Raw genomic sequence first — 21,581 nt, 5'->3', positions numbered from 1 at the left:
ACCTCTTGGGAATCAGGAGATGTCAAAAGTAGATAATCTAAGGGTAAAGTTTTGGGGGTTAAGAGATGATACTACAGAGTCTGGTAGTGACTTCCATGCATCAACTACTCGGTTACTAAATTTGTATTCCCTGCAGTCAAGTTTAGAGCGGTTTACTTTAAGTTTGTATCTGTTGTGTGCTCGTGTGTTGTTGTGGTTGAAGCTGAAGTAGTCTTTGACGGGAAGGACGTTGTAGCAGATGATTTTATGGGCTTTGGTTGTCGTGTTTAAGGGGACGTAGGTCTAAGCTTTCTAAACTTAGGATTGTAAGTCTAGTTACATAGGGTATTCTGTTACGAGTGGAGGAGTGGAGGGCTCTTCTAAAAAAATATCTCTGGATGTTTTCTAGAGTGTTTATGTCGGAAATGCGGTGGGGGTTCCAGACAGATGAGCTGTATTCGAGGCTTGGTCTGGCAAAGGTGGTTCTTTCTGACTCTAGTTCAAAAATAGCAGCTCAGCATCAGCTTGCTATGGCTACGTGAACTCTTGCGTGAAGACACGCTTGAGTCTGTCTTGAGTCCTGGTAACTATAAGGACAAGTCTTCTAGCCCAGTGTTTGGAAGTGGTTTGCCAATTACTTCTTCCTAAGCCGAAAGAGAATGACGGTGGTTGGCTTGCGTGCGTAAGGCAGGACTGGAATTCAGATCGCCACTTAACCTGTAGGCCAAACTAGCCTTCGGTCATGTATGCGTGAATTTGTGGGTGTTGTGTATCTACACAAACACAGGTGGACTCATTTATATTAGGCCAAAACTATGCCATGAAATCCAATAAAAATGACCAGAACCTAGATGTTTTTAATTCCAATGACAAATGATATTATGGAAGCTTTATCTGAAATGCATTACTAGACAGATTCCATATATCTAGCTTCTATTTTTAAATGCTGCTCACCTCCAATTGCTGCTGTTCCATCTTAGTCAGCAAGAACTTTGAGTAGATGTTGCTTTTTTCAAGAAAGTGTTGAAGTCTCTTGTAGCGCATCTCATTTCAATCTCTGTCCCTATTCATGTAAGCCTGTGAGGGGGGAAAAAGTAATCAATTATAAATATCGACATTAACTGAACGTGCTATTGGAAATATAAACATTTGTATTATCTTTCACCAATTAAAGAATAGTTCATCCCTACTCTTTCCTTCAAGGACCCACTGGAAATACAGCCTTTTATTCAACCAAAGCAGCTACTCATCCAGAGCAGCTGTTTGGCTCTGAATTTTCTACATACAGTGTCAGATAAACATGTTATATTGTTGTAATATGGTGAGGGTGTTCCGAGTACATCAGATTTGATTTATTTTCTATTTGCCAATATATAATTCCTCCCTGTCAATCATGATTGTGATTTTATTTGGATTTATATGCCGCCCCTCTGTGAGGACTGGGGCAGCTTGGAACATATTATAGATTAGATTAGATTAGATTAGATGGATGGATGGATGGATGGATGGATGACTGGGGTGCTAAGCCGCCCCAGTCCTCATCTATCTATCTCTCTTTCTATCTATATATCCTAATCCAATTAAATTTACAAGTAGTTAATCTAAACCCCATGTTTAAAAATCAATCAGCCCCATTCAAACAGGCAAACACACGTTTTCATACATAGGCCAGGTTGGCTGAGGTATTACTTTATGTTGTGGGTGATTGACTGAATAAATGAATGAATGAATAAATAAATAAATATAAACAATAAATTTCCCACATTTCTAACATTAGATGTCAACTTTCAGCAAGGCAGGGGAAAATGTAGGCTTGCAGGCAGTTTGGGGGAGTTAAAGGAGGTTTAATTTTATTTGCATGCTTTTTACAAGAATTTTAAATTCTGTCCTAAGTCCTTGGAGAGGGGTGGGATATAAATGCAATAAATACTACTACTACTACTACTACTACTAGTAGTAGTAGTAGTAGTAGTAGTACTAGTAGTAATTTGGGCGGAGGGGATGGATCTCTGAATTTATTGTGTACCAAAAAAATCCTGGACCACAAATAAAGCTGAGGGACAAAATTTTAGCGAGGGGGGAAAAACATCTAAAACCGAAGCCCTTTTTGCAGGCTGCCCAGGTGCCCCCCCCCCTTGCTGCTCTCTCCTCGAGGAGAAAAACGACGCAAGGGGGAAATGGAGAAGCATTTATTTTATTTCATTCACTTGCTGGGCGTCGTCGAAGTGGAATAAATGCAAGTCAAGTCAAGTACGTATTTGGCGGCACACAAAGCTCCGAGGCTGCGTGAAGACAATTCCCTCGTTTCTGGGCCTCTCCTCCATGCTGGTTTCGGCCGCCTCGGCCACAGCGGACTCGGCCTCCCCTGCGCTCGGGCTGCTGCTCCCGGTCGGCACGGCTGCCCGCGAGCGTCTCGAACCCTGCGCGCTTCTAGAGGGCTCAAGAGCGACCACTCAATCCCACCCTGAGGAAACTCGCGCGGTTTTCACTCCTGCACTGAGGCCGACGCTCCCAACGCACGCACAACGCCCGCATGGGGGGGGGGAGAGGCTGGGGGGGGGGGCAGGGCCAGAAAATTCCAGAAAATACTACAAAATTCCGGAAAATTCTAGAAAATTCCAGGAAATTCCGGAAAATTCTAGAATTGCCCCGTGCCTGACGGCAGAGGTGGGTTTTCAGTAGCTTACAAAAGGCAAGGAGGGTGGGGGCCATTCTAATCTCTGGGGGGAGTTGGTTCCAGAGGGCCGGGGCCGCCACAGAGAAGGTCCCGATATCACATTGACCCCGCTATGCCTGATTCAGCATTGTTAGGGATAGAAAACAACCCTCCGGTGGTCACGTCCGGTATTGCGGACGCCAAAAGAAATCTACAGAATTGGATTTTAATTTTATTATCCGATATCTTTATTTTTAACAACCGATGATGCGGGTTTGCTACATAAAAGGAATGGGGGAGCAATCCTGAAAGGCAAGGAGGGTGGGGGCAATTCTAATCTCTGGGGGGAGTTGGTTCCAGAGGGCCGGGGCCGCCACAGAGAAGGTCCCGCCATCACATTAACCCTGCTATGCCTGATTCAGCATTCTTAAGGAGAGAAACCTGCCCTCCGGTGGTCACGTCCGGTATTTTGCGGAGGCAAAAAGAAATCTATAATTTTATTATCCGATATCTTTATTATTAACGCCTTATTAATATTAAAAAGCGATGATGCGGGTTTGCTACATCAAAGGAATGGGGCAGCAATCCTGAAAGGCAAGGAGGGTGGGGGCAATTCTAATCTCTGGGGGGAGTTGGTCCCAGAGGGCCGGGGCCGCCACAGAGAAGGTCCCGCCATCACATTAACCCCGCTATGCCTGATTCAGCATTGTTGATGATAGAAAACTGCCCTCCGGTGGTCACGTCCGGTATTGCGGACGCCAAAAGAAATCTACAGTACAGTATTGGATTTTAATTTTATTATCCGATATCTTTATTTTTAACAAGCGATGATGCGGGTTTGCTACATCAAAGGAATGGGGGAGCAATCCTGAAAGGCAAGGAGGGTGGGGGCAATTCTAATTTCTGGGGAGAGTGGGTTCCAGAGGGCCGGGGCCGCCACAGAGAAGGTCCCGCCATCACATTAACCCTGTTATGCCTGATTCAGCATTGTTAATGATAGAAAACTGCTCTCCGGTGGTCACGTATTGCGGACACAAAAAGAAATCTACTTTTTAAATTGAATTTTAATTGTATTATCCGATATCTTTATAATTAATGCCTTATTAATATTAACAAGCCATGATGCGGTTCGCTACATCAAAGGAATGGGGGAGCAATCCTGAAAGGCAAGGAGGGTGGGGGCAATTCTAATCTCTGGGGGGAGTTGGTTCCACAGGGCCGGGGCTGCCACAGAGAAGGTCCCGCCATCACATTCACCCTGCTATGCCTGATTCAGCATTGTTAATGATAGAAAACTGCCCTCCGGTGGTCACGTATTGCGGACACAAAAAGAAATCTACTTTTTAAATTGAATTTTAATTTTATTATCCGATATCTTTATTATTAATGCCTTATTAATATCAACAAGCCATGATGCGGTTTGATACATCAAAGGAATGGGGGAGCAATCCTGAAAGGCAAGGAGGGTGGGGGCAATTCTAATCTCTGGGGGGAGTTTGTTCCAGAGGGCCGGGGCCGCCACAGAGAAGGTCCCACCATCACATTAACCCTGCTATGCCTGATTCAGCATTGTTAATGATAGAAAACTGCCCTCCGGTGGTCACGTACTGCGGACACAAAAAGAAATCTACTTTTTAAATTGAATTTTAATTTTATTATCCTACATCTTTCTTATTAATGCCTTATTAATATTAACAAGCCATGATGCGGTTCTCTACATCAAAGGAATGGGGGAGCAATCCTGAAGGGCAAGGAGGGTGGGGGCAATTCTAATCTCTAGTGGGAGTTGGTTCCAGAGGGCCGGGGCCGCCACAGAGAAGGTCCCGCCATCACATTAACCCTGCTATGCCTGATTCAACATTGTTAATGATAGAAAACTACCCTCCAGTGGTCACGTCCGGTATTGCGGACGCAAAAAGAAATCTATTGGATTTTAATTTTATTATGCGATATCTTTATTATTAATGCCTTATTAATATTAACAAGCCATGATGCGGTTTGCTACATCAAAGGAATGGGGGAGCAATCCTGAAAGGCAAGGAGGGTGGAGGCAATTCAAATCTCTGGGGGGAGTTGGTTCCAGAGGGCCGGGGCCGCCACAGAGAAGGTCCCGCCATCACATTAACCCTGCTATGCCTGATTCAGCATTATTAATGATACAAAACTGTCCTCCGGTGGTCACGTATTGCGGACACAAAAAGAAATCTACTTTTTAAATTGGATTTTAATTTTATTATCCGATATCTTTATAATTAATGCCTTATTAATATCAAAAAGCCATGATGCGGTTCGATACATCAAAGGAATGGGGGAGCAATCCTGAAAGGCAGGGAGGGTGGGGGCAATTCAAATCTCTGGGGGGAGTTTGTTCCAGAGGGCCGGGGCCGCCACAGAGAAGGTCCCGCCATCACATTAACCCTGTTATGCCTGATTCAGCATTGTTAATGATAGAAAACTGCTCTCCGGTGGTCACGTATTGCGGACACAAAAAGAAATCTACTTTTTAAATTGAATTTTAATTGTATGATCCGATATCTTTATAATTAATGCCTTATTAATATTAACAAGCCATGATGCGGTTCGCTACATCAAAGGAATGGGGGAGCAATCCTGAAAGGCAAGGAGGGTGGGGGCAATTCTAATCTCTGGGGGGAGTTGGTTCCACATGGCCGGGGCCGCCACAGAGAAGGTCCCGCCATCACATTCACCCTGCTATGCCTGATTCAGCATTGTTAATGATAGAAAACTGCCCTCCGGTGGTCACGTATGGCGGACACAAAAAGAAATCTACTTTTTAAATTGGATTTTAATTTTATTATCCTATATCTTTATTATTAATGCCTTATTATTATTAACAAGCCATGATGCGGTTTGCTACATCAAAGGAATGGGGGAGCAATCCTGAAAGGCAAGGAGGGTGAGGGCAATTCTAATCTCTGGGGAGAGTTTGTTCCAGAGGGCCGGGGCCGCCACAGAGAAGGTCCCGCCATCACATTCACCCTGCTATGCCTGATTCAGCATTGTTAATGATAGAAAACTGCCCTCCTGTGGTCACGTATTGCAGACACAAAAAGAAATCTACCTTTTAAATTGGATTTTAATTTTATTATCCGATATCTTTATTATTAATGCCTTATTAATATCAACAAGCCATGATGCGGTTTGATACATCAAAGGAATGGGGGAGCAACCTTGAAAGACAAGGAGGGTGGGGGCAATTCTAATCTCTGGGGGGAGTTGGTTCCAGAGGGCCTGGGCCGCCACAGAGAAGGTCCCGCCATCACATTAACCCTGCTATGCCTGATTCAGCATTGTTAATTATAGAAAACTGCCCTCCGGCGGTCACGTATTGCGGACACAAAAAGAAATCTACTTTTTAAATTGGATTTTAATTTTATTATCCTATATCTTTATTATTAATGCCTTATTAATATTAACAAGCCATGATGCGGTTTGCTACATCAAAGGAATGAGGGAGCAATCCTGAAAGGCAAGGAGGGTGGGGGCAATTCTAATCTCTGGGGGGAGTTTGTTCCAGAGGGCCGGGGCCGCCACAGAGAAGGTCCCGCCATCACATTCACCCTGCTTTGCCTGATTCAGCATTGTTAATGATAGAACACTGCCCTCCTGTGGTCACGTATTGCGGACACAAAAAGAAATCTACTTTTTAAATTGGATTTTAATTTTATTATCCGATATCTTTATTATTAATGCCTTATTAATATCAACAAGCCATGATGCGGTTTGATACATGAAAGGAATGGGGGAACAATCCTGAAAGGCAAGGAGGGTGGGGGCAATTCTAATCTCTGGGGGGAGTTGGTTCCAGAAGGCCGGGGCCGCCACAGAGAAGGTCCCGCCATCACATTAACCCTGCTATGCCTGATTCAGCATTGTTAATGATAGAAAACTGCCCTCCGGTGGTCACGTCCGGTATTGCGGACGCAAAAAGAAATCTATTGGATTTTAATTTTATTATCCGATATCTTTATTATTAATGCGTTATTAATATCAACAAGCCATGATGCGGTTTGATACATCAAAGTAATGGGGGAGCAATCCTGAAAGGCAAGGAGGGTGGGGGCAATTCAAATCTCTGGGGGCAGTTTGTTCCAGAGGGCCGGGGCCGCCACAGAGAAGGTCCCGCCATCACATTAACCCTGCTATGCCTGATTCAGCATTATTAATGATACAAAACTGTCCTCCGGTGGTCACGTATTGCGGACACAAAAAGAAATCTTCTTTTTAAATTGGATTTTAATTTTATTATCGGATATCTTTATTATTAATGCCTTATTAATATCAACAAGCCATGATGCGGTTTGATACATCAAAGGAATGGGGGAACAATCCTGAAAGGCAAGGAGGGTGGGGGCAATTCTAATCTCTGGGGGGAGTTGGTTCCAGAGGGCCGGGGCCGCCACAGAGAAGGTCCTGCCATCACATTAACCCCGCTATGCCTGATTCATCATTGTTAATGATACAAACCTGCCCTCCGGTGGTCACGTCCGGTATTTTGCAGAGGCAAAAAGAAATCTATTGGATTTTAATGTTATTATCCGATATCTTTATCATTAATGCCTTATTAATATTAACAAGCGATGATGCGGGTTTGCTACATCAAAGGAATGGGGGAGCAATCCTGAAAGGCTAGGAGGGTGGAGGCAATTCTAATATCTGGGGGGAGTTGGTTTCAGAGGGCCGGGGCCGCCACACAGAAGGTCCCGCCATCACATTAACCCCGCTACGCCTGATTCAGCATTGTTAATGATAGAAACCTGTCCTCCGGTGGTCACGTCCGGTATTGCGGACGCAAAAAGAAATCTATTGGATTTTAATTTTATTATGCGATATCTTTATTATTAATGCCTTATTAATATTAACAAGCCATGATGCGGTTTGCTACATCAAAGGAATGGGGGAGCAATCCTGAAAGGCAAGGAGGGTGGAGGCAATTCAAATCTCTGGGGGGAGTTGGTTCCAGAGGGCCGGGGCCGCCACAGAGAAGGTCCCGCCATCACATTAACCCTGCTATGCCTGATTCAGCATTATTAATGATACAAAACTGTCCTCCGGTGGTCACAAATTGCGGACACAAAAAGAAATCTACTTTTTAAATTGGATTTTAATTTTATTATCCGATATCTTTATAATTAATGCCTTATTAATATCAAAAAGCCATGATGCGGTTCGATACATCAAAGGAATGGGGGAGCAATCCTGAAAGGCAGGGAGGTTGGGGGCAATTCTAATCTCTGGGGGGAGTTTGTTCCAGAGGGCCGGGGCCGCCACAGAGAAGGTCCCGCCATCACATTAACCCTGTTATGCCTGATTCAGCATTGTTAATGATAGAAAACTGCTCTCCGGTGGTCACGTATTGCGGACACAAAAAGAAATCTACTTTTTAAATTGAATTTTAATTGTATGATCCGATATCTTTATAATTAATGCCTTATTAATATTAACAAGCCATGATGCGGTTCGCTACATCAAAGGAATGGGGGAGCAATCCTGAAAGGCAAGGAGGGTGGGGGCAATTCTAATCTCTGGGGGGAGTTGGTTCCACATGGCCGGGGCCGCCACAGAGAAGGTCCCGCCATCACATTAACCCTGCTATGCCTGATTCAGCATTGTTAATGATAGAAAACTGCCCTCCGGTGGTCACGTACTGCGGACACAAAAAGAAATCTATTGGATTTTAATTTTATTATCCGATATCTTTATTATTAACGCCTAATTAATATTAACAAGCGATGATGCGGGTTTGCTACATCAAAGAAATGGGGGAGCAATCCTGAAAGGCAAGGAGGGTGCGGGCAATTCTAATCTCTGGGGGGAGTTGGTTCCAGGGGGCCGGGGCCGCCACAGAGAAGGTCCCGCCATCACATTCACCCTGCTATGCCTGATTCAGCATTGTTAATGATAGAAAGCTGCCCTCCGGTGGTCACGTCCGGTATTATGCGGAGGCAAAAAGAAATCTATTGGATTTTAATTTTATCATCCGATATCTTTATTATTAACGCCTTATTAATATTAACAAGCGATGATGCGGGTTTGCTACATCAAACGAATGGGGGAGCAATCCTGAAAGGCAAGGAGGGTGGGGGCAATTCTAATCTCTGGGGGGAGTTTGTTCCAGAGGGCCGGGGCCGCCACAGAGAAGGTCCCGCCATCACATTGACCCTGCTATGCCTGATTCAGCATTGTTAATGATAGAAAGCTGCCCTCCGGTGGTCACGTCCGGTATTTTGCGTAGGCAAAAAGAAATCTATTGGATTTTAATTTTATTATCCGATATCTTTATTACTAACGCCTTATTAATATTAACAAGCGATGATGCGGGTTTGCTACATCAAAGGAATGGGGGAGCAATCCTGAAAGGCAAGGAGGGTGGGGGCAATGCTAATCTCTGGGGGGAGTTGGTTCCAGAGGGCCGGGGCCGCCACAGAGAAGGTCCCGCCATCACATTAACCCCGCTATCCCTGATTCAGCATTGTTAAAGATAGAAACCTGCCCTCCGGTGGTCACGTCCGGTATTTTGCGAAGGCAAAAAGAAATCTATTGGATTTTAATTTTATTATCCGATATCTTTATTATTAACGCCTAATTAATATTAACAAGCGATGATGCGGGTTTGCTACATCAAAGGAATGGGGGAGCAATCCTGAAAGGCAAGGAGCGTGGGGGCAATTCTAATCTCTGGGAGGAGTTGGTTCCAGAGGGCCAGGGCCGCCACAGAGAAGGTCCCGCCATCACATTAACCCCGCTATGCCTGATTCAGCATTGTTCATGATGGGAAACCTGCCCTCCGGTGGTCACGTCCGGTATTTTGCGGAGGCAAAAAGAAATCTATTGGATTTTAATTTTATTATCCGATATCTTTATTATTAACGCCTAATTAATATTAACAAGCGATGATGCGGGTTTGCTACATCAAAGGAATGGGGGAGCAATCCTGAAAGGCAAGGAGCGTGGGGGCAATTCTAATCTCTGGGGGGAGTTCGTTCCAGAGGGCCGGGGCCACCACAGAGAAGGTCTCACCATCACATTAACCCCGCTATGCCTGATTCAGCATTGTTAATGATAGAAACCTGCCCTCCGGTGGTCACGTCCGGTATTTGGCGGAGGCAAAAAGAAATTTATTGGATTGTAATTTTATTATCCGATATCTTTATTATTAACGTCTTATTAATATTAACAAGCGATGATGCGGGTTTGCTACATCAAAGGAATGGGGGAGCAATCCTGAAAGAGGAGGAGGGTGGGGCAATTCTAATCTCTGGAGGGAGTTGGTTCCAGAGGGCCGGGGCCGCCACAGAGAAGGTCCCGCCATCACATTAACCCCGCTATTCCTGATTCAGCATTGTTAATGATAGAAACCTGCCCTCCGGTGGTCACGTCCGGTATTTTGCGTAGGCAAAAAGAAATCTATTGGATTGTAATTTTATTATCCGATATCTTTATTATTAACGCCTTATTAATATTAACAAGCGATGATGCGGGTTTGCTACATCAAAGGAATGGGGGAGCAATCCTGAAAGGCAAGGAGGGTGGGGGCAATTCTAATCTCTGGGGAGAGTTGGTTCCAGACGGCCAGGGCCTCCACAGAGAAGGTCCCGCCATCACATTAACCCCGCTATGCCTGATTCAGCATTGTTAATGATGGGAAACCTGCCCTCCGGTGGTCACGTCCCGTATTTTGCGGAGGCAAAAAGAAATCTATTGGATTTTAATTTTATTATCCGATATCTTTATTATTAACGCCTTATTAATATTAACAAGCGATGATGCGGGTTTGCTACATCAAAGGAATGGGGGAGCAATCCAGAAAGGGAAGGAGCGTGGGGGCAATTCTAATCTCTGGGGGGAGTTCGTTCCAGAGGGCCGGGGCCGCCACAGAGAAGGTCTCACCATCACATTAACCCCGCTATGCCTGATTCAGCATTGTTAATGATAGAAACCTGCCCTCCGGTGGTCACATCCGGTATTTTGCGGAGGCAAAAAGAAATTTATTGGATTGTAATTTTATTATCCGATATCTTTATTATTAACGCCTTATTAATATTAACAAGCGATGATGCGGGTTTGCTACATCAAAGGAATGGGGGAGCAATCCTGAAAGGCAAGGAGGGTGGGGGCAATGCTAATCTCTGGGGGGAGTTGGTTCCAGAAGGCCGGGGCCGCCCCAGAGAAGGTCCCGCCATCACATTAACCCCGCTATCCCTGATTCAGCATTGTTAAAGATAGAAACCTGCCCTCCGGTGGTCACGTCCGGTATTTTGCGAAGGCAAAAAGAAATCTATTGGATTTTAATTTTATTATCCGATATCTTTATTATTAACGCCTTATTAATATTAACAAGCGATGATGCGGGTTTGCTACATCAAAGGAATGGGGGAGCAATCCTGAAAGGCAAGGAGGGTGGGGGCAATTCTAATCTCTGGGGGGAGTTGGTTCCAGAGGGCCGGGGCCGCCACACAGAAGGTCCCGCCATCACATTAACCCCACTATGCCTGATTCAGCATTGTTCATGATGGGAAACCTGCCCTCCGGTGGTCACGTCCGGTATTTTGCGGAGGCAAAAAGAAATCTATTGGATTTTAATTTTATTATCCGATATCTTTATTATTAACGCCTAATTAATATTAACAAGCGATGATGCGGGTTTGCTACATCAAAGGAATGGGGGAGCAATCCTGAAAGGCAAGGAGGGTGGGGGCAATTCAATTCTCTGGGGGGAGTTGGTTCCAGAGGGCCGGGGCCGCCACAGAGAAGGTCCCGCCATCACATTGACCATGCTATGCCTGATTCAGCATTGTTAATGATGGGAAACCTGCCCTCCGGTGGTCACGTCCGGTATTTTGCGAAGGGAAAAAGAAATCTATTGGATTTTAATTTTATTATCCGATATCTTTATTATTAACGCCCTATTAATGTTAACAAGTGATGATGCGGGTTTGCTACATCAAAGGAATGGGGGAGCAATCCTGAAAGGCAAGGAGGGTGGGGGCAATTCTAATCTCTGGGGGGAGTTGGTTCCAGAGAGCTGGGGCCGCCACAGAGAAGGTCCCGCCATCACATTAACCCCGCTATGCCTGATTCAGCATTGTTAACGATAGAAACCAGCCCTCCGGTGGTCACGTCCGGTATTTTGCGGAGGCAAAAAGAAATCTATTGGATTTTAATATTATTATCCGATATCTTTATTATTAACGTCTTATTAATATTAACAAGCGATGATGCGGGTTTGCTACATCAAAGGAATGGGGGAGCAATCCTGAAAAGCAAGGAGGGTGGGGGCAATTCTAATCTCTGGGGGGAGTTGGTTCCAGAGGGCCGGGGCCGCCACAGAGAAGGTCCCGCCATCACATTAACCCCGCTATGCCTGATTCAGCATTGTTAATGACAGAAACCTGCCGTCCGGTGGTCACGTCCGGTATTTTGCGTAGGCAAAAAGAAATCTATTGGATTTTAATTTTATTATCCGATATCTTTATTATTAACGCCTAATTAATATTAACAAGCGATGATGCGGGTTTATTTATTATTTGGATCCGATATCTTTATTATTAACGCCTTATTAATATTGACAAGCGATGATGCGGGTTTGCTACATCAAACGAATGGGGGAGCAATCCTGAAAGGCAAGGAGGGTGGGGGCAATTCTAATCTCTGGGGGGAGTTGGTTCCAGAGGGCCGGGGCCGCCACAGAGTAGGTCCCGCCATCACATTAACCCCGCTATGACTGATTCAGCATTGTTAATGATAGAAACCTGCCCTCCGGTGGTCACATCCGGTATTTTGCGGAGGCAAAAAGAAATCTATTGGATTGTAATTTTATTATCCGATATCTTTATTATTAACGCCTTATTAATATTAACAAGCGATGATGCGGGTTTCCTACATCAAAGGAATGGGGGAGCAATCCTGAAAAGCAAGGAGGGTGGGGGCAATTCTAATCTCTGGGGAGAGTTGGTTCCAGAGGGCCGGGGCCTCCACAGAGAAGGTCCCGCCATCACATTAACCCTGCTATGCCTGATTCAGGATTGTTAATGATGGGAAACCTGCCCTCCGGTGGTCACGTCCGGTATTAGGGTGGGGGCAATTCTAATCTCTGGGGCGAGTTGGTTCCAGAGGGCCGGGGCTGCCACAGAGAAGGTCCCGCCGTCACATTAACCCCGCTATGCCTGATTCAGCATTATAAATGATTGATAGAAACCTGCCCTCCGTTGGTCACGTCCGGTATTTTGCGGAGGCAAAAAGAAATCTATTGGATTTTAATTTTATTATCCGATATCTTTATTATTAACGCCTTATTAATATTAACAAGCGATGATGCGGGTTTGCTACATCAAAGGAATGGGGGAGCAATCCTGAAAGGCAAGGAGGGTGGGGACAATTGTAATCTCTGGGGGGAGTTGGTTCCAGAGGGCCGGGGCCGCCACAGAGAAGGTCCCGCCATCACATTAACCCCGCTATGCCTGATTCAGCATTGTTAATGATAGAAACCTGCCCTCCGGTGGTCACGTCCGGTATGTTGCGGAGGCAAAAAGAAATCTATTGGATTTTAATTTTATTATCCGATATCTTTATTATTAACGCCTTACTAATATTAACAAGCGATGATTCGGGTTTGCTACATCAAAGGAATGGGGGAGCAATCCTGAAAGGCAAGGAGGGTGGGGGCAATTCTAATCTCTGGGGGGAGTTGGTTCCAGAGGGCCGGGGCCTCCACAAAGAAGGTCCCGCCATCATATTAACCCCGCTATGCCTGATTCAGCATTGTTAATGATGGGAAACCTGCCCTCCGGTGGTCACGTCCGGTATTTTGCGGAGGCAAAAAGAAATCTATTGGATTTTAATTTTATTATCCGATATCTTTATTATTAACGCCTTATTAATATTGACAAGCGATGATGCGGGTTTGCTACATCAAAGTAATGGGGGAGCAATCCTGAAAGGCAAGGAGGGTGGGGGCAATTCTAATCTCTGGGGGGAGTTGGTTCCAGAGGGCCGGGGCCGCCACAAAGAAGGTCCCACCATCACATTAACCCCGCTATGCCTGATTCAGCACTGTTAATGATAGAAAGCTGCCCTCCAGTGGTCACGTCCGGTATTTTGCGGAGGCAAAAAGAAATCTATTGGATTTTAATTTTACAGTATTATCTGATATCTTTATTATTAACGCCTTATTAATATTAACAAGCGATGATGCGGGTTTGCTACATCAAAGGAATGAGGGAGCAATCCTGAAAGAGAAGGAGGGTGGGGGCAATTCTAATCTCTGGGGGGAGTTGGTTCCAGAGGGCCGGGGCCGCCACAGAGAAGGTCCCGCCATCACATTAACCCCGCTATGCCTGATTCAGCATTGTTAATGATAGAAACCTGCCCTCCGGTGGTCACATCCGGTATTTTGCGGAGGCAAAAAGAAATCTATTGGATTGTAATTTTATTATCCGATATCTTTATTATTAACGCCTTATTAATATTAACAAGCGATGATGCGGGTTTGCTACATCAAAGGAATGGGGGAGCAATCCTGAAAAGCAAGGAGGGTGGGGGCAATTCTAATCTCTGGGGAGAGTTGGTTCCAGAGGGCCGGGGCCTCCACAGAGAAGGTCCCGCCATCACATTAACCCTGCTATGCCTGATTCAGCATTGTTAATGATGGGAAACCTGCCCTCCGGTGGTCACGTCCGGTATTAGGGTGGGGGCAATTCTAATCTCTGGGGGGAGTTGGTTCCAGAGGGCCGGGGCCGCCACAGAGAAGGTCCCGCCGTCACATTAACCCCGCTATGCCTGATTCAGCATTATTAATGATTGATAGAAACCTGCCCTCCGGTGGTCACGTCCGGTATTTTGCGGAGGCAAAAAGAAATCTATTGGATTTTAATTTTATTATCCGATATCTTTATTATTAACGCCCTATTAATATTAACAAGCGATGATGCGGGTTTGCTACATCAAAGGAATGGGGGAGCAATCCTGAAAGGCAAGGAGGGTGGGGACAATTGTAATCTCTGGGGGGAGTTGGTTCCAGAGGGCCGGGGCCGCCACAGAGAAGGTCCCGCCATCACATTAACCCCGCTATGCCTGATTCAGCATTGTTAATGATAGAAACCTGCCCTCCGGTGGTCACGTCCGGTATGTTGCGGAGGCAAAAAGAAATCTATTGGATTTTAATTTTATTATCCGATATCTTTATTATTAACGCCTTACTAATATTAACAAGCGATGATGCGGGTTTGCTACATCAAAGGAATGGGGGAGCAATCTTGAAAGGCAAGGAGGGTGGGGGCAATTCTAATCTCTGGGGGGAGTTGGTTCCAGAGGGCCGGGGCCTCCACAAAGAAGGTCCCGCCATCACATTAACCCCGCTATGCCTGATTCAGCATTGTTAATGATGGGAAACCTGCCCTCCGGTGGTCACGTCCGGTATTTTGCGGAGGTAAAAAGAAATCTATTGGATTGTAATTTTATTATCCGATATCTTTATTATTAACGCCTAATTAATATTAACAAGCGATGATGCGGGTTTGCTACATCAAAGGAATGGGGGAGCAATCCTGAAAAGCAAGGAGGGTGGGGGCAATTCTAATCTCGGGGGGGAGTTGGTTCCAGAGGGCCGGGCCCTCCACAGAGAAGGTCCCGCCATCACATTAACCCCGGTATGCCTGATTCAGCATTGTTAATGATGGGAAACCTGCCCTCCGGTGGTCACGTCCGGTATTTTGCGGAGGCAAAAAGAAATCTATTGGATTTTAATTTTATTATCCGATATCTTTATTATTAACGCCTAATTAATATTAACAAGCGATGATGCGGGTTTGCTACATCAAAGGAATGGGGGAGCAATCCTGAAAGGCAAGGAGGGTGGGGGCAATTCTAATCTCTGGGGGGAGTTGGTTCCAGAGGGCCGGGGCCGCCACAGAGAAGGTCCCGCCATCACATTAACGCCGCTAAGGCTGATTCAGCATTGTTAACGATGGGGAAACTGCCCTCCGGTGGTCACGTCCTGTATTTTGCGGAGGCAAAAAGAAATCTATTGGATTTTAATTTTATTATCCGATATCTTTATTATTAACGTCTTATTAATATTAACAAGCGATGATGCGGGTTTGCTACATCACAAGAATGGGGGAGCAATCCTGAAAGAGAAGGAGGGTGGGGGCAATTCTAATTTCTGGGTGGAGTTGGTTCCAGAGGGCCGGGGCCGCCATAGAGAAGGTCCCGCCATCACATTCACCCCGCTATGCCTGATTCAGCATTGTTAATGATAGAAAGCTTTATTTTTAACAACCGATGATGCGGGTTTGCTACATCAAAGGAATGGGGGAGCAATCCTGAAAGGCAAGGAGGGTGGGGGCAATTCTAATCTCTGGGCGGAGGTGGTTCCAGAGGGCCGGGGCCGCCACAGAGAAGGCTCTTCCCCTGGGTCCCGCCATCACCTTAACCCTAACCCTAATTTTTTACAAATCAATCGTTTTTTATGCACAGACAAGTGAACTTCAAAATTTGATGTACCTCTCTACTTTGGCATTTGAGACTGTTTTCATTTTGTAGCAAATACCTCAAAGCCATGATGGCAAACCTATGGTACGCGTGTCACAAGTGGCACATGGAATCATATGGGTGGACACGCAGGCTCAGGTCTGGTGCACCAGTTGGGCCTTCTGGGCCTAGTGGGAGTCAGGATACATCCTGTTTCACCCTCCAGGGTGGGGTAGGGGAGGCCGTTTTCCCCCTCCCCAAAGGCTGTGCCATCGCGTGCTGGGAGCCATGCATGGGATTATGGGTATGGGCACGCACCCTCCCCCCCCTTTTACCACGAGAACCAAAAAAGGTTCGCTATTGTTTTTATTGTAAGCCGCCCAGAGTCCAATGTGAAGTTGGGTACGTATAAATTTTACAAAGAAATAAACAAACAAATTGCTGCCTTAGAGGTTTAGGAATGAGAGATTCAATTTAACTTAGATGATTTTTTTTTCCCTAGCATGAATCAGAATAAAGCTGGAAGGGACCTTGGAGGTCTTCTAATCCAGCCCCCTGCTCAAGCAGGAAATCTTATACCGTTTCAGGCTAGTCGCTTCTTCCCTAAAGCACCCACGATGTCCGAAGGCCAGCTGTCCCGTTGGTTAATTGCCCTCGCTGTTAGGCAGTTTCTCAATGCCAGGTTGCTTCTCTTTGATTGGTTTCCATAGTTTTTGGTCCTGCCTTTCAGTGCTTTGGGGAATAATTTGATACCCTCTTCTTTATGGCAGCCTCTCAAATATTGGGATGCTGCTATCATGTCCCCACTAATCCTTCTTTTCTCTAGATTAGCCAAACCCAAATCCTCCAACCGTTCTTCCTATGTTTTAGCCGCCAGCTCTTGAATCTTCTTAGTTGTCCTTCTCTGCACCTTTCCCAAAGTCTCAACATCTTTTTATACTTTATAAAGTACGCTGCTCAAAAAATAAAAATAAAGGGAACCTTCAAATAACACACTCTAGATCTGAATGAATGAAATACTGAACCCTTCGTTCTGTACAAAGTTGAATGTGCCCAAGAGCCTGTATAATTGACTGTCAATCAGTGTTGCTTCCTAAGTGGACGGTTTGATTTCACAAAAGTTTGATTTACTTGGAGTTCTATTCTGCTGTTTAAGTGTTCCCTTTATTTTTTTTGGAGCGGTATATAATTTATACTTTGTTATCAACCCAGGAGAGAACGCGTAGGAACAGAAAGTCAGAATCAAGGGTGTCATAGTAGAACAGCAATGCAATTGGACGTTAGGATGAAACTTTGTTCTGCTTATACTGGAAGGCAAGATAACAAGGCCACGAACCAGAGGCTTTGTGACAACAACAAAACCTAGAGTTTAGCTGCTGGTTAAGGAGCTAAACTGCTGAAAAATGAGAAAAAATTAAAGCCAGGCCAATTAATAGAAACTGTTTAATCAGAATACTGTTCCCGGGAATCATACGTAAACACAATCCTGTAATGTGCGTTGGGATAAGACCGGAAAGCCTGTGAAATGGAGCCCCTGCGTCTCCTCGTTCTGTGGCCCTTATTTCAGTAGTGTCATGGCAGCTTAAGAATGTTCGAGGGGGGAGTGCAAGCTGTTTGACTTTTTTCAAACTCTATTTTTAAGAATTTAACGGATTAAGAGTTGGAAGGACCTTACAGGTCATCTAGTCCAAGCGGGAGACCCTACGTCTGCTTCTACCTAGGATCAAACTCACAAACTCCCGATAGTGAGGGAAGAGCTCCACTTCTTGGCCACAATAGCTGGCTTACAAAAAGTTGAAAGAAGTTGACCGTCCTGTTAAGCATAAGTAGTTGTGTATGGATTAGATATGGTGCTACATCTATTTATTTTATTTGTTTGTTTGTTTTGTCAAGTATGGATTGGTGGTATACAAAGATATAATAATATTTATATACAGGATACTGTACTAGAAACATTAGGACAGGGGATGGAAGGCACGCTGGTGCGCTTATGCACGCCCCTTACTAACCTCTTGGGAATCAGGAGATGTCAAAAGTAGATAATCTAAGGGTAAAGTTTTGGGGGTTAAGAGATGATACTACAGAGTCTGGTAGTGACTTCCATGCATCAACTACTCGGTTACTAAATTTGTATTCCCTGCAGTCAAGTTTAGAGCGGTTTACTTTAAGTTTGTATCTGTTGTGTGCTCGTGTGTTGTTGTGGTTGAAGCTGAAGTAGTCTTTGACGGGAAGGACGTTGTAGCAGATGATTTTATGGGCTTTGGTTGTCGTGTTTAAGGGGACGTAGGTCTAAGCTTTCTAAACTTAGGATTGTAAGTCTAGTTACATAGGGTATTCTGTTACGAGTGGAGGAGTGGAGGGCTCTTCTAAAAAAATATCTCTGGATGTTTTCTAGAGTGTTTATGTCGGAAATGCGGTGGGGGTTCCAGACAGATGAGCTGTATTCGAGGCTTGGTCTGGCAAAGGTGGTTCTTTCTGACTCTAGTTCAAAAATAGCAGCTCAGCATCAGCTTGCTATGGCTACGTGAACTCTTGCGTGAAGACACGCTTGAGTCTGTCTTGAGTCCTGGTAACTATAAGGACAAGTCTTCTAGCCCAGTGTTTGGAAGTGGTTTGCCAATTACTTCTTCCTAAGCCGAAAGAGAATGACGGTGGTTGGCTTGCCTGCATAAGGCAGGACTGGAATTCAGATCGCCACTTAACCTGTAGGCCAAACTATCCTTCGGTCATGTATGCGTGAATTTGTGGGTGTTGTGTATCTACACAAACACAGGTGGACTCATTTATATTAGGCCAAAACTATGCCATGAAATCCAATAAAAATGACCAGAACCTAGATGTTTTTAATTCCAATGACAAATGATATTATGGAAGCTTTATCTGAAATGCATTACTAGACAGATTCCATATATCTAGCTTCTATTTTTAAATGCTGCTCACCTCCAATTGCTGCTGTTCCATCTTAGTCAGCAAGAACTTTGAGTAGATGTTGCTTTTTTCAAGAAAGTGTTGAAGTCTCTTGTAGCGCATCTCATTTCAATCTCTGTCCCTATTCATGTAAGCCTGTGAGGGGGGAAAAAGTAATCAATTATAAATATCGACATTAACTGAACGTGCTATTGGAAATATAAACATTTGTATTATCTTTCACCAATTAAAGAATAGTTCATCCCTACTCTTTCCTTCAAGGACCCACTGGAAATACAGCCTTTTATTCAACCAAAGCAGCTACTCATCCAGAGCAGCTGTTTGGCTCTGAATTTTCTACATACAGTGTCAGATAAACATGTTATATTGTTGTAATATGGTGAGGGTGTTCCGAGTACATCAGATTTGATTTATTTTCTATTTGCCAATATATAATTCCTCCCTGTCAATCATGATTGTGATTTTATTTGGATTTATATGCCGCCCCTCTGTGAGGACTGGGGCAGCTTGGAACATATTATAGATTAGATTAGATTAGATTAGATGGATGGATGGATGGATGGATGGATGACTGGGGTGCTAAGCCGCCCCAGTCCTCATCTATCTATCTCTCTTTCTATCTATATATCCTAATCCAATTAAATTTACAAGTAGTTAATCTAAACCCCATGTTTAAAAATCAATCAGCCCCATTCAAACAGGCAAACACACGTTTTCATACATAGGCCAGGTTGGCTGAGGTATTACTTTATGTTGTGGGTGATTGACTGAATAAATGAATGAATGAATAAATAAATAAATATAAACAATAAATTTCCCACATTTCTAACATTAGATGTCAACTTTCAGCAAGGCAGGGGAAAATGTAGGCTTGCAGGCAGTTTGGGGGAGTTAAAGGAGGTTTAATTTTATTTGCATGCTTTTTACAAGAATTTTAAATTCTGTCCTAAGTCCTTGGAGAGGGGTGGGATATAAATGCAATAAATACTACTACTACTACTAGTAGTAGTAGTAGTAGTAGTAGTAGTAGTAGTAGTAGTACTAGTAGTAATTTGGGCGGAGGGGATGGATCTCTGAATTTATTGTGTACCAAAAAAATCCTGGACCACAAATAAAGCTGAGGGACAAAATTTTAGCGAGGGGGGAAAAACATCTAAAACCGAAGCCCTTTTTGCAGGCTGCCCAGGTGCCCCCCCCCCTTGCTGCTCTCTCCTCGAGGAGAAAAACGACGCAAGGGGGAAATGGAGAAGCATTTATTTTATTTCATTCACTTGCTGGGCGTCGTCGAAGTGGAATAAATGCAAGTCAAGTCAAGTACGTATTTGGCGGCACACAAAGCTCCGAGGCTGCGTGAAGACAATTCCCTCGTTTCTGGGCCTCTCCTCCATGCTGGTTTCGGCCGCCTCGGCCACAGCGGACTCGGCCTCCCCTGCGCTCGGGCTGCTGCTCCCGGTCGGCACGGCTGCCCGCGAGCGTCTCGAACCCTGCGCGCTTCTAGAGGGCTCAAGAGCGACCACTCAATCCCACCCTGAGGAAACTCGCGCGGTTTTCACTCCTGCACTGAGGCCGACGCTCCCAACGCACGCACAACGCCCGCATGGGGGGGGGGGAGAGGCTGGGGGGGGGGGGGGCAGGGCCAGAAAATTCCAGAAAATACTACAAAATTCCGGAAAATTCTAGAAAATTCCAGGAAATTCCGGAAAATTCTAGAATTGCCCCGTGCCTGACGGCAGAGGTGGGTTTTCAGTAGCTTACAAAAGGCAAGGAGGGTGGGGGCCATTCTAATCTCTGGGGGGAGTTGGTTCCAGAGGGCCGGGGCCGCCACAGAGAAGGTCCCGATATCACATTGACCCCGCTATGCCTGATTCAGCATTGTTAGGGATAGAAAACAACCCTCCGGTGGTCACGTCCGGTATTGCGGACGCCAAAAGAAATCTACAGAATTGGATTTTAATTTTATTATCCGATATCTTTATTTTTAACAACCGATGATGCGGGTTTGCTACATAAAAGGAATGGGGGAGCAATCCTGAAAGGCAAGGAGGGTGGGGGCAATTCTAATCTCTGGGGGGAGTTGGTTCCAGAGGGCCGGGGCCGCCACAGAGAAGGTCCCGCCATCACATTAACCCTGCTATGCCTGATTCAGCATTCTTAAGGAGAGAAACCTGCCCTCCGGTGGTCACGTCCGGTATTTTGCGGAGGCAAAAAGAAATCTATAATTTTATTATCCGATATCTTTATTATTAACGCCTTATTAATATTAAAAAGCGATGATGCGGGTTTGCTACATCAAAGGAATGGGGCAGCAATCCTGAAAGGCAAGGAGGGTGGGGGCAATTCTAATCTCTGGGGGGAGTTGGTCCCAGAGGGCCGGGGCCGCCACAGAGAAGGTCCCGCCATCACATTAACCCCGCTATGCCTGATTCAGCATTGTTGATGATAGAAAACTGCCCTCCGGTGGTCACGTCCGGTATTGCGGACGCCAAAAGAAATCTACAGTACAGTATTGGATTTTAATTTTATTATC

At 45.1% G+C, this 21,581-nt stretch overlaps 1 long non-coding RNA gene across 1 annotated transcript; it reads right to left on the bottom strand.

Moving 5' to 3' along the window:
• Nucleotides 1-820: 820 nt before the first annotated feature.
• On the bottom strand, nucleotides 821-19,380 carry LOC139168570 (uncharacterized). The gene is made up of 2 exons (XR_011559315.1): nucleotides 19,067-19,380; nucleotides 821-1,056 (listed from the first exon to the last, which is right to left on the bottom strand). It is a non-coding gene; the product is annotated as an uncharacterized lncRNA (long non-coding RNA).
• Between the last annotated feature and the right edge of the window lie 2,201 nt (nucleotides 19,381-21,581).

The sequence above is a fragment of the Erythrolamprus reginae genome, chromosome 5 (assembly GCF_031021105.1).
Source record: "Erythrolamprus reginae isolate rEryReg1 chromosome 5, rEryReg1.hap1, whole genome shotgun sequence".
NCBI classification, from domain to species: domain Eukaryota; kingdom Metazoa; phylum Chordata; class Lepidosauria; order Squamata; family Dipsadidae; genus Erythrolamprus; species Erythrolamprus reginae.
This window is presented reverse-complemented; position numbering and strand designations above follow the sequence as displayed.